Source organism: Podarcis raffonei, chromosome 9 (genome assembly GCF_027172205.1).
Source record: "Podarcis raffonei isolate rPodRaf1 chromosome 9, rPodRaf1.pri, whole genome shotgun sequence".
NCBI lineage: Eukaryota > Metazoa > Chordata > Lepidosauria > Squamata > Lacertidae > Podarcis > Podarcis raffonei.
In genome coordinates this window covers 60938112-60951771 of record NC_070610.1, presented here as the reverse complement: position 1 = coordinate 60951771, position 13660 = coordinate 60938112, and the positions used below count along the sequence as shown (strand labels likewise).

General features: G+C 43.7%; 1 long non-coding RNA gene across 1 annotated transcript; it reads left to right on the top strand.

Moving 5' to 3' along the window:
- The first annotated feature begins 4304 nt into the window (after positions 1 to 4304).
- Positions 4305 to 8397, top strand: LOC128420590 (uncharacterized). The gene is made up of 2 exons (XR_008332068.1): positions 4305 to 4501; positions 8244 to 8397. It is a non-coding gene; the product is annotated as an uncharacterized LOC128420590 (long non-coding RNA).
- The last annotated feature ends 5263 nt before the right edge of the window (positions 8398 to 13660 follow it).

The following is a 13660-nucleotide window of genomic DNA, read 5'->3' as shown; positions in this document are numbered from 1 at the left end:
AATTCAGGGTAAAATGTGGGGATTTAATTGGCATGGTCACTGGTAAAAAAAAAGTTGAAGGTATTATCTGGACCATTTCCACCCATGTTCATAATCCTATTTCTAAAGCAAGGGAGTAGATAGCAATATGTTTACATTTGTATGAAAACATCTTAAGACAACAATCACTTTGAATCCCTGAATATCTGAGTTGCTGGCAATCACAAGTGGGCAGAGTGCTGGTACCCCTGGGTCCTGCTTTCATGCTTCCAACAGAAGAAGAAGAAGAAGAGTTTGGATTTGATATACCGCTTTATCACTCCCCTTTAGGAGTCTCAAAGCGGCTAACATTCTCCTTTCCCTTCCTCTCCCACAACAAACACTCTGTGAGGTGAGTGAGGCTGAGAGACTTCAGAGAAGTGTGACTAGCCCAAGGTCACCCAGCAGCTGCATGTGGAGGAGCGGAGACACGAACCCGGTTCCCCAGATTACAAGACTGCAGCTCTTAACCACTACACCACAGGTTGCCCTCTATGAGAACAAGATGCTGGACTAGATGGGCCATTGACCTGATCCATCATAATGGCATGTGGTGAAATTCTTCCTAGGGAGCAATTATGGTCAGAGTTATCAGCTTGCAAGGGCAATGTGAGGGGAGGGGGATGTTGCACATGTGATGTCATGACACCCTGACATTGCGTGTACTGTATGTATATCGTGCCTCCCTCCCTAAACCAGGCAGAAGCTTCCCAGGCTTGGGGAAGGAGGCACCAGCCTCTGGCAGAAAGCAGGTTTCTTCTTGTGTGCCAGACATAACACAATGTTTAGGGCTCAAATAAGGTCACACCTTTATTGATTACTGATGTCAGAGGTTTGGCATAGACATTGGGTACAGCTATCGACTTCCAGCCCGCCTGCAGGAAGTATACCCTGGGTCAACCCCACAGCATGACTGGGGGCATTCCTATGACATACATCGGATAGGAGTCCCCCTGTAGGATTGATGTCTTGAGGAGTGTTGTGGCCCTAATCCCTACCTGGGCATTTGGACAGAAGTATCTCCGCCAGGTTCCCTTTAGCAGGGTACCATTTATTCAGAGGGGCAGGCAGAAGCTGTATCCTCCCCTCTAGCCAAGACTAAGGCTTACCCAATGTCTAAACAGCCAATGTTGTGATGATTGCTATGAGGTGAGAAAAACCACCACGCCAATTGGCATGGTGGAGAAATTCGTGCCCGGTCCCAAATACAGCAGCCAACTATGTCCACTGCAAGGTCAGGTCATAGAGTACAAAAGGAGGGAGGGAGGGAGATCTGCCAAAGAACAAAGTGCTGGGGCAGGGGCAGGGGCAGGCAGGTTTCATTATCTGGGAGTGGACCCAAGGGAAGCCTTCAAGCTCCATTGGGCCTGCCCCCAGATAAGTGCCTGCCTCTATGCTCGCCCACCAGTGGTCAATTTTCTATTTATGTATGTATGTATGCATGTATGCATTTCCAATGTACTTTATACATTCATATTTAGATCCTATCAAGTCTTATATGGACTTCCCTGTTGGGATACTGCCAGGGAGACAGAGGCCATCATGCCCCCACGCCGTCTCCGGACGACCCATCGATCTCTCGTAGAAACGCAGTATCAGTCAATTAGCGACACGAGCCTCAGAAATAGCTTGCCACATTCCAGAGCTTGTGCACGCTCTTTCAGCAGAGTTCGCACAACGAAAGATGCACTCAGGAGAGCATTATTTACAACTTTATTCAGCGTTGGTCAGAACAAAACAAAAAAAAACATGACTGCCTGCTTCGGTGTCTCAGGCACAGAGAGAGAACGAAAGCATATACAAAACATAAACTTCCTGTGAGCAGGAAATACGTAGGCTGTGACTCACAACAGCCTGTCCCCTTTTTAAGGTGGAACGGAAATATCCTAACATTCCCATCCTATCTGTCCTCGATGTCCTATTACACATTCTTAAGTTTGCTACATATCCATTTATTATCTACTCTTTTCTCCTTCTGTTAATGACCCTTACTTTTGTCTGCTGCTGCTCACAGATTAATCCCTGCTTGTAGATTTATCTTAATATCACATCATTTTAAATACTCTCCAAATTGTTCCCATTTGCTTGTTACTATCATTCCATCTATATTTATTATCTTGGCCATCATGCTTGCTAGTTCTATATATTCTATTAGTTCAAGCAGCCATTGGTCCTTTATCGGGATGGCCTTCTCTTTCCACATTTTAGCGTTCAATGTTGTTGTGGCTGCTGTTGTGTATAGAAAAAGGTTTTTAACTTTGCCTGGTATTTCTTGTCCTATGATTGCTAACAGGAACAAATAATAATAATAATAATAATAATAATAATAATAATAATAATAATATCTTTATTGTCATTGCCCCCTCTCGGGGACAACGAAATTACTTGACTGCTCCATAAAAACACTAATTAAACAATACAGTATAGTACAGCAAGGAAGATTAGATGACTTTCAAAGTCCAGGCTTCCCATTCAGGGCCGAGATCGCTCTGGAGAAGAAGCTGTTCTTAAGACGGCTCGTTCTTGTGGTTTCTTAGGGGGCAAGTACACTTAAGCATCTTTTTTAATTCCTCGTATATCATTTCCCAGAATTTTATCACAAATTTGCATTGCCACCACATGTGGATTAGCATGCCTTCTTTATCTGAATACTTTCAGCATAAATTTGATCCTCTTTTGTATATTTTGGCTAGTTTGCTGAGTGTCAGATACCACCTGTACATCATTTTTTGAATGTTTACCCTGATTGTATAACATGCCAAAAAGCTTAGCGTGTTATTCCACAGTTTTTCCAATGCTGAAAGCTCTATAGTGGTACCTCGGGTTAAGAACTTAATTTGTTCTGGAGGTCCGTTCTTAACCTGAAACTGTTATAGCTAATAGGGCCTCCTGCTGCCGCCATGCCGCCGCCGCATAATTTCTGTTCTCATCCTGAAGCAAAGTTCTTAACCCGAGGTACTATTTCTGGGTTAGTGGAGTCTGTAACCTGAAGCGTCTGTAACCCGAGGTACCACTGTATATTGTATCCAAAATCTGACACCCAGTGAATAGTTGCCACCTTCACAAACTCATCCTTTGTTTCCCATTCCAATAAAATGCTGTAAATTTTAGTTTTTTAAAAAAATATATAAAAATCTTATCCAGTGGTCAATTTGCAGGCAGGCCTGGATTTAAAGCCCCAGCCAGCAAGGCAGGCACCTAAGTGACCCCACCGGCCAGGAAGCTCCAGGGCCCTTCCAGATTGTGATGTGAGATGGTGTCACTAGGTCACAATTCTACCACACCATGAAGATGTGTAATGGCTGTTCGCTAAGACATAACAAACTGAACTGAACTCAACTGAACTGAACTGAAGGTGAGCGGACTTGTGCTCTTATGTTCTTAAGAACACTAAAGTGGTAGGGATGGGCATCTAATCACTTGCTTTTAAACTTACACTTCACAATGAGATTGTAAGTTTTGTCTGGTCTGTAGCACTGCTGATTGCAATGAGGGAATGCTTCTCCAGATTAATAAATAAATAAGCTTATCACACATCCCCATAGAAAATTAGGTATCAGGGACAAAGGTTCTAGCCAATTTTCTCCCTCACCGTTTTCTGTGTAGAGAGGTGATTTTGTTTTTGAACAAAGGAGTAGTCTGCCATGTGTGTCACCCTTTGATCTGAAGTGATCCCCTCCAGACACAGATTTACCATCTCGGTGAGAACTAGGCCACAATCGCTTATGGTTCAAAAATTGTACCAGAAATGGAAAGGCCCTTCAGGGGGGAAATATTATGTCTTTTTTATTTCCTTAAAACGTGTAACATTTTAGTGCTCTGTAGACAACAGGCTCATCGTGGAGAGAGGGCACAGATGGGAGAAATTGCCAACACAGTATGAAACAAGGAGAGCAAAGCCAGAAGGCATTCAGGCCTGGTATGGAACAGTCATCATCACTACACCAACTGGCAGATGCTGATCTGAACAAGGAAACTAGGCCACTTGGTAACAGTTAGAGAGAAGAAGTCAGCCTAATAATGACTTGAATGCAGAAAGGGAAATCTCTCTTCTGGAGCAAGATGTCTTCAGTGAACTGAGAAACAAAGGCATTCTGGTCTCTGTAGGATTCAATTAAAATGCTTCAGTGTTTGCTTTTCTGACAGTGTGAGACATCCATCAGTAATAAGTTCTTTGCTGCTGCTTGAAATCCAGCATCCAATTTGCCATTATGCAGGTTCTCTTTCTTTCTTTCTCTCCAGGATATCTTCTAACTGCTCTCTGACAGTGCAAAGTTAGCTGAAGACCCCAGCACTCAGCTGATCAAACAAAGAGGTTATCCTGATTGACACCTGCTCAGTGCATGGCTTGGGCTGTTAAATGTAAAAAGGTCCATCGTAAGAGGCGCTCAAAGGGCTAGTCCACACAGCTGACTCAGTGATGCTTCAAGAAGGTTCCATCAATGATGAAGAAGGTCCATAAAGACCAAACAGGTCTAAAATGGTATGTTACCTACATGTGCTCTGTGCTCCATGTATTCACCAGTTCCTAACATTGTCGCAGTGTTTCTCAAAAAAGGGGCTTTGGACTCATAGGTGGGCACAGGGCAGGCTGTGAGCCTCAGTGCCACAGACTGCCTCATCACTTGCCTGCCTCACCCTGGAGCCATAAGCTTTTGGATGGAGCAGTGGCAGCACCAGCAACTCCTTACATGCGAGTAAAGGTGGCCAGGAGATAGAGAGGTTCAGGGAAGCAGGGAAGTCTCCCTTCTCTAAGTCCAGAGATGTTTATGGAAATTAGAATGAGATAAAAGTTTATAGGCTTGGGGGTTCCATCTAGATGATACCCTTGAGTTCGTTCCAGGCCAGTGATCTTGTATCTGTAAGGTTAGACTCTATCAGGGGAAACCTGCTAAACCAGTAAACTAACTTCTTTGTTGAGGTAATGGCCTTAGCTGCTCAGCCAAGTACCCATCAGCATCTTAAAGAGTGAGCTCTATTGCCATAGAGACAAATGGGTGGGACTTTTCCCACCTCACCTGGCTGCATGCAGAATCATCCCAGGATGGAGAACAATAGACTGGGGGGCTGTATGAGAGTTTTGGCTGATACTGGAGCAGGAAACCCAAGGTTGGACTTGCTCTGTGCTGGACCCAAAGTTATGGTTTGGTCATCTCCCTGAGAACCTAATTGGGAAGCAAGTGGTGTTAATTCTGTCAGCCCCTCCATACTATGATCAGGTTGTATATATGTGTAAATGAAACTGTTTATATCCCAAAGACTCCACAGTCTTCAAGGAAACTGAACTATAGGCAAGCACAGTTCTTGTGCTCCTAATGTTTGTTGTTAAAGTGGTTTCTCTGGCACTGCATTGCTGATACTTCAGGAAGATGAGGACAAGGCCTCAGGAAGGTCTAAGTCACAGCTACTTTGTGGAAGCTAAGCAGGTTTGGGGCTGGAAGGTTCCTGGATGGGAGATATGTATAAAACACATAAATAAGTGTTGTTGTTTTTTAAATTTTAAGCATTTTTACCACACTTGTTAAAGGCTCCCAGAGAAGACTGCAGATCAGGTAAAATCTCAAAGGTATGGCACAAAAGGAAAATGGGACAGGGAGAGATTGGGGAAAAGGAAACTCAGGAACCTGCTCTTAAAGTTGCAGTTCTTATAATGAACAGCTGGGATGAAAGCAGTTCAGGTACCCCAACTGGGAGAGAGTTGCGGAAGAGCCAAGGGTAGCTGGCCTCTCAAAAGAGCCAATAGAATAGCCCTTCTTTGCTTCAATGGCTCGGCAGTCTGAGGAAATGGCTGCTCCTGGCGATGCTGTTCCTTGTATCATCCCAGAGTGACTCTTCCAAAAGGTAAATCTTTGGTGTCACCCCTTCTATGGTGACCCACTATCAACAATGGCCTTGCAGATAAGGTTTTTAATATTCTGTTGGAAGCCACCCAGAGTGGCTAGGGAGGCCCGGCAAGATGGTGGGTGGGTTACAAGTAATAAATTATTATTATTATTCCATCTCTCTGAGAGAAGTATCCATGACTCAACAAAAAAGAGGTGGTTTACTTTCAGGACAGGACAGATCCTCCAGACCTCTGCTGATGATGCTTCTTCTGTCTGTGTCTCAGTGGTGTTTATGCTGATAAGGAAGCTAAATGGCAATACCTCCACACAGGAGTGGATGTCGCTGCTGCTGGTGCTGTTGTTGTTGCTTTCTTCTGTATCCAGAGATGGCCTTCCTGATAAGCCCCACCTCTCAGGAAGCACCTATGGCTCCATTTTTATTTTATATTTGGGGGGGGGGGTTAGGTGTATTTGATTCTATGGGAACCACTCCGGGAACTTGTTTGATCTCCATTATTTTAGACATTTCTGAAACAAATGAATAAATCACAAAGTGTTCCCCATAGCCCTGGTGCCCACCAAGCCCCTAGACTTTGGGACCCTCTTCCTCATTTTTCAATTCCACCAATTTGACCTGCCCCCTTGAACCGCTTGAAGTCATCTGTAAAGAAACCGTTCCCTTTTACAGCAGCCGTTCAACTCTTCTGTCATCAATTCCCTTCCCAATCACTGTTTTCCCAAAGGGCCTGCCATCTTTTTCATCAGCCCCTTGCTCCTTATGCGTTACCTTTGTAAAAGCATTTGTTATTCATCTTCATCGCTTGCGTACATTTCCCTTTCATTTTCAATCTTGGTTTTCTTGATCATTTCCTTGCCTCCCTTCTTGTATTTCCCTTTCATCTTCTAAAACTTCACCAGCAGCTTTAACCCTCCCGATTCATCCCAGGGGACACCTTGGGAATAAGACATTAGCTCTCGGCTGACTTTTCCAAGCAGAAGCAGGGAGACATTTTTAAATAAATAAATGTATGTATGCTGCACACATTATAGATGCCTTTTTTTTCTCGGTCTCTATTTCAGCACCCACCCAGTTTTTCCTGTTTTTTCAAAAACTTTTTGTTCTATTTCTGTTTATTAGTTTCTCATACGGTGACTTTACAGTGGAAAGCCCTTTATTTACAGGGCTGTCAGAGGACATAGGAAGAAAGGAGCAGGGATGTTCAAGCATATGGACATAAGAAGAGCCTGCTGGGTCAAGCCAATGGCCCATATAGTCCAGTATGATGTTCTCACAGTGGCCAACCAGATGCCTGTGGGAAACCCACAAACAGGATTTGAGCACAAGAGCACTCTCCCCTCCTGTGACTTCCAGCAACTGGTGTTCAGAAGCATTACAGCCTCAAGTCGTGGAAGCAAAGCATAGTCATTATAGCAAGAAGCCATAGACTTCCCCTGCCTGCCATTTTCCCATTCCAAATTGCTCTAAGCACCATTTCTCCACTGTGGGTTTTCTGAAGTACAACATGCAATTTGACCTTCAGTCAAGTCCCATTAAGACTGAAGTGTTGCTTCTCTCTCTCTCAATTCATTCATTCTGCTCATGCAATTAAGAAGCACATCTGGAGGAGAGAGGGGCCATACTTGCTAGTCCTGTTCCCAGACATATGGGAAGAAAGTCTGAAGCAGAGAGCCTGCTATAGTCCTATCGGCTCCCATGCTTGATCTGGAACCCTTCGTGATCAGGGTTCTGAATCACATGAAGAGCTTACATGTGTCTACAGCTGGCTCCCTGCTTCAGACCTTCACCCAACAGGGAAGGGCAGCGGGGGTGTGATGGCAAAGGAGTCTAGCTTGTTATGAGAATCAGCCAAGACTTAGGCCTCAGAACGTCCTTGCTTTCATATTGTTCACAGCTTTCTGCTTGAGCAGCAGTCTGGATTAGGCCTTACCTATCCAGCTTGCTACTTTCTTGCACACTGCCCACTTGTTCTCCTCCCCTTCTGTTGGCTTCCTTTGCAATGAGCAAGTGCTTAGTTAGGTTTTGGGACAGCTGCTTTCTGAGTAATGTCTTGAATCTTGGGTTAGGGGCTACAGGAGCTCACTAGCAATGCAGAATCCCATCAGCTCCCTAAATCTGCAAATAAGCAAGCTTGTCTCTGCTTTGACTGCCCACAGCCTGGCTCTGACATGCTTGCACAACAAATGATAATGGACAGCCATGAATCACCTAGACCGTAAGCCCTCTCTGCATGGAATGTGTTACTCCTGGGTCTGTAGAGCACCTAATATGCTTCTGGCACATCATAAATCTTGAAAAGTAATAGTACTTGATGATTCTTTTACCTTGCACTCAATTATAGCAGGGAACCTATTTAATCTAACCACCATCTTCTTTCACAGCCTCCATCATCTTGTTCTCAAGAGGGTATGTTCTACTTTTGAACCAAATTCCATGAAATACTGCCACTCTACCAGAACCTCTCAAGCCAGGCAGGATCGAGAACTGTGATAGGGGAACATTAAAACTTTGAAACAATTCTCTTTCCAAAGACAATTATGCCTCCATGGAATTTGTTAATGGTGCATTTGGATAAGGGAGTAGGCAAGTTAATTCAATGCATCCAAGCCCTGTAACACATGCACAAACTGAATCCAATGCTAGCCCTACTCAGAGTAGATCCATTGAAATCCATAGATACCACAGCTTTAGTTATATTACTTTCTAATATGAGCAGGATTCAGTTGACAACAAGGATGGGAAATCTGTGGTCCTCCAGATGTTGTTGGACTCCAACTTCCAACATGGCCAATGGTCAGGGATGATGAGAGTTGTAGCCCAGTAACAACTGGAGGATCACTGTTTCCCCATCCCTGCAGTAGGCTGAAGTGATATTTTTCAGGCAGTACTATGGAGGGGGCATTAATAGATGAAAGCAGGAACTAGCATCTGATGATGCAGTATGACCTTAAATGTTCGCCTTTCCATTGGGTGCTGCTTCAGGCAACAACAGCAACCACAAAATATTGATACACACACTTTACATGGGGTACATTCAGATGTGGGGAATATTGCATTAGTTTTCCTGATTATAAAGCTAGCACTTTTCTCCCATTTTCTACTTTCACACTGCAATACCAGTTGCATTATGGACCTGTGGGTTTAGTGTGACATTGGCATGTCACACTAAATTTCATTCATACCAGTGGACATAGTGTGACACAGCAATGAGTGTCACCAACCTACTCACCCTATCTATGCATCTGTGCTCCCCCATGATTCCCCTCAGGAAAGTGGCAAGAAAGAACTGTACAGTGGTACCTCGGGTTAAGAACTTAATTCGTTCTGGAGGTCCTGTTCTTAACTTGAGGTACCACTTTAGATAATGGGGACTCCCACTGTCGCTGCGCCACAGCGGCGTGATTTCTGTTCTCATCCTGAAGCAAAGTTCTTAACCTGAAGCACTATTTCTGGGTTAGCGGAGTCTGTAACCTGAAGCGTATGTAACCCGAGGTACCACTGTATGTCGGTATACCACCCTAAATTTCATACTTTACTGCTGCAGTTTTCTGAATTGATAGGATTGCAAACAGATTATTTCTTGAACCAATTAACATGGAAGGGAGTATTAAACTTCTATTAGATTCTGCTAGATTTCCAGAAGTGGCTTCTACATCAAGCGAAAGCTCAGATATAATATGGAAATTCACAGTTAGGAGAACATTGGGGAAATGGAATAAACTGCCTTATGAATGCAGCCATAATGCAGCTGTTGTCTCACTTCTACTCCCTGTAGAGAAGGAGGAGACGGCACTCCTAGTGCAAATCCTCGCTCTGACATGGAGATTCCCTTAAAATGCTTGGGTTTGCTTTTCTGAAAGGCGTCAACACGTTAGTCTGTTGCAGCAAAAATGGCTAAGGGTCTTCTAGCACCTTTCCAGATAAGTGCATTTATCATTATCTTTCCATTATGACCTGTGCAGCACTCATTCAGCAAACCAAGACCATAGGAAATGAGTGTGAAAATTATTCCCCAAAGTGTCACATTCTGAATATCTATCATTTACTTTGAAGTCCTATTTACACGGCAGAGGCAGAAAGGGGCATACAATTGTAGACAGAGACATGACAATAGGATGCATAGAGACAAAGAGAAGAGCAGATGGAAGAAAAGAGGGAGATAAAAGTGGACTTGGACAACCCTTGGTACACAACAGATGCTTGCCCCAATGTCCTTTAATGCCATTAAATAATATTAAGCATTTCCCCGCTGCAATTTGTTCCTTGCAGTGCCAAAAGGAAAAACATATATATGTATGGTGAAACAGCAAACACCTGAAAAGCTTTTTTTGCTTTTGATTCAAAATAATGCTTTGTCCAATGTTAGGAGAATTATTCTTCAGTCCCTGCCAGTGTGGCTGCTACTTTACAGGCACCTGTGAAATAGCAGCCACACTGGCAGGGACTGAAGAATTTATTTTTTTATTATTTATTATTTATTTTATTTCTATACCGCCCTATACCCAAAGGTCTCAGGGTGGTTCACATTAAAAAAAAATGTGAACCCAGAGTCCAGACATGAAAGTGACTGCTCAGAGGGGGAAATGGGAAACAACAGAATGGCTAAAAGTACGTTCATCATGGCAACACTTTGGGCCTGGTGGGGTAATAGGTGACTTGTTTGGGATGCCAATGCATTTTTCAGGGAAGCTGGATCAGAAATCTTTCCAGAGAGGTGGAGGAGCAAGAAATTCATTATGGTTTATAGGCCTCCACCCCTTTTTCCCTCTCTCGCTACATAGTCAAGATGAAACAGTATTAAAGTGTGTGTGATTCTGGAAAATGGTCTAGAAATGAACTTTAGCTATATAACTACTGCTAAGGTTATAATAGCTAAAAAATGGGGAGGGGGGGAGAAGCACTATATCTGAATGGATTGAGAAAACTTGGCCCATAGTAACTATGATTAAGCTACCATATTTTTCGCCCTATAGGACGCACTTTTCCCCCTCCAAAAATGAAGGGGAAATCTGTGTGCGTCCTATGGGGAGAATGCAGGCTTTCGCTGAAGCTTGGAGAGCGAGAGGGGTCGGTGCACCCTAACCCTCTCGCTCTCCAGGCTTCAGGAAGCTATCAGCAAGCCTGGGGAGCCCGCGGGAGTTCCCGCAGGGCTCCCTAGGCTGAGGATAGCAGCCTGCTGCCCAGAGCGCGGGGCGCGCTGAAGCAAAGCACCCCGCGCTTCGGGCAGATATCCGCAACCTAGGGAGCCTGCTGCCCTTGTTTTTCTCCTCTAAAAACTACGGTAGGTGCATTTTTAAAAGCTCGGGCTTCCCCCGCCCCAGTCCCGCGGCTGGGGGGCGGGAATAAAAAATTTTTCTTTATTTCCCCCCAAAAAAACTAGGTGCGTCCTATGGACCGGTGCATCCTATAGGGCAAAAAATACGGTAACTTATTACAAAAGAATACATATGAACTAGCCCAACAGGTTGCTGGAAAAATTGATGTTCTTTGTAATGTTTTGGAACAAGTTTAACGAGAATGTCCAACCTTTTGCTGTTTTCAACCTGCTGCAACAGTATTTCTTTATGCTCTTTGTCTTTGGTTTATTTTGTTTATTAATTGAAACATGTAAAATAAGAAGTAAATGAATAGTCTCAATTAGATACTGACTACTTTTTCAACTCCTCTCTGGCAAAACAACCTTTCATGTAATTTCTGAAGGCAGCCCTGTTTAGGGAAGCTTTTAAGGATTGATGTTTTTATTGTGTTACCTAAAAATGTTGTAAGCTGCCCAGAATGGCTGGGGAAACTCAGCCAGATGGGTGGGGTATAAATAATGTTGTTGTTGTTTCTATCCTAAAATCTTTGGGTGAGTTCAAAAAAAGTCAGCACTGATCATACCTATCAGCTTGATTGCCATGACTTCCAGATTGGAATGGTGTGAAACCTTTAAGGGGAGGGAATGTTAAAATGAGAAGTCCTCAAGCAGAAAGCAAACCAGCTGAGATTAGACAGGCATCTTCCTGGCTGAACATCAGGCACATGACTGTCTTTTTTGCTCCAGCAGGCATTTTAAGGTAGTATTTTGTTTTATGATAACCATTTATTGTTTTACTGTCCCATTCTCTGTAGATTGTTTTCTATGTGCACCATGTAGAGATGCAAATAATTAAGTGGTATATAGATGAATTAAGATGTAATAAGATGCAAAGTGAACAAATCTCGCACCCATCCTTTGGTTCTCTGTAAAGCTGAACAGGGGCCAATGTTCCATCTCTCTCTCCCTCCCTCCTTTTTTGTGCTAGTAAACTTTTACTTTCAGGAGCTTCCTGCATCTACTACCATTTCTTATAGAACCAACAGAAAATAAGGGCAATAAGAAGTAACATTCGTCCAGGGATTCCCCCCTTCCCTCTATTTCTTCTCTCTTATTTCAGCTGAACTACCTGCTACCTATTCCCTTCGTGAGGGTACAGGGCACATAAGCCTTTCAGAGGGGATGCAAAGAGTATCTTTAAAGATCCAGCTGGCTATGCAGCAGTACTAGATGTCTGTCAAATGCAGGAACTGCCAGCGTGGAAAGTGACATCTGCCGGCCAGTAATGGCGGCCATACCTCACCGCTAACCCAACTGCTACAAGTCCAGTTCAGCTTGCCACCCTGAGCTCCAACCAACTGTCAGTACTCTGTGACAGCTGCCATCTTATTCCACAGCCATAAGCCTTCTTGGCAAGAACAAACTTGAGCACTGTGGAGACGCTGCCTGTCATTGGCTGGAAAAGACACAGGAAATGAAGACGCAGCGGAACCCTGGGAAGGCGCAACATGTTCAAACCACCTGACAGTCGTTCCAAGACATACTCGAGGCTCCAAGGTTGTTCTTTGTTGACTGATATGATTGGACAAGGCACAGTAGGCCCCAGAACTCCTATTCTGTGTTGCTTTAATTGAATGTGTCACTGACAAGGGACAATCATTTGCGCAGCGACATCTATTCCAAATGAAACAATTGTTTTAAAATAATTGGGCTGACAAGAGGGCTGGCAGCTATTGAGGATAACCTACACACATTTACTACTGAGTGGAAGAGAGAACATGCTTATGGTAATTGCTTATATTCGGTTTCTTTATTCTGCTTCTCTTCTGACACAAAAACGCACCATGCTAAAGACAGAGGTTTTATATTTATTTTTGCAAACCTATCATTTCAATAGCACCAAGCAATTATTGTGACTCCTTTCCATTCTGTGTGTGTACTTTGCACCTTATGGAAACAAGCTCAGTTAAAAATGAGGAGGCAAGCCTGCAGAAATTATCTAAACAGAAATAATTTGAAGGTAATTTAAGTCAAATGCAAGTGGGCAGACATGGGGCAGCTAGGTGTAAAGTATCACAGAGCCTGCACATTTCTCTGTCCCAGCCAACTTTTTCATCAGCTGAGGATCCGGCTCTTAATTGTTCTTGGGGAATCTCATAGCTGATCAAGGAGCTTAACAAACCCCAATTAAAGTCTGTGTAATTATGCCTGAGAAAGCAGGACGTCAGTCACATGTGTGTTCCGACAGTTATTGTCTTGTGAGACACTGACATTTAGCACTCTCTTCTGAAAGAAAAGAAAAGGATCATAGCCAAGGGCTTGAAAAAGGGCAACACTGAACAAGAAAGGTCTGTACAGTATTTACAAGTGATCACAGGAGAAAGTGCATCCACATAACAGTTTCTATAATCCATATGCATTAGCACATAACTAGAGCACATCAATAACACATTGGGACACAACTAGAGATGTGGGGGGGGGGCAAAAAGGTCAAGTATTGGG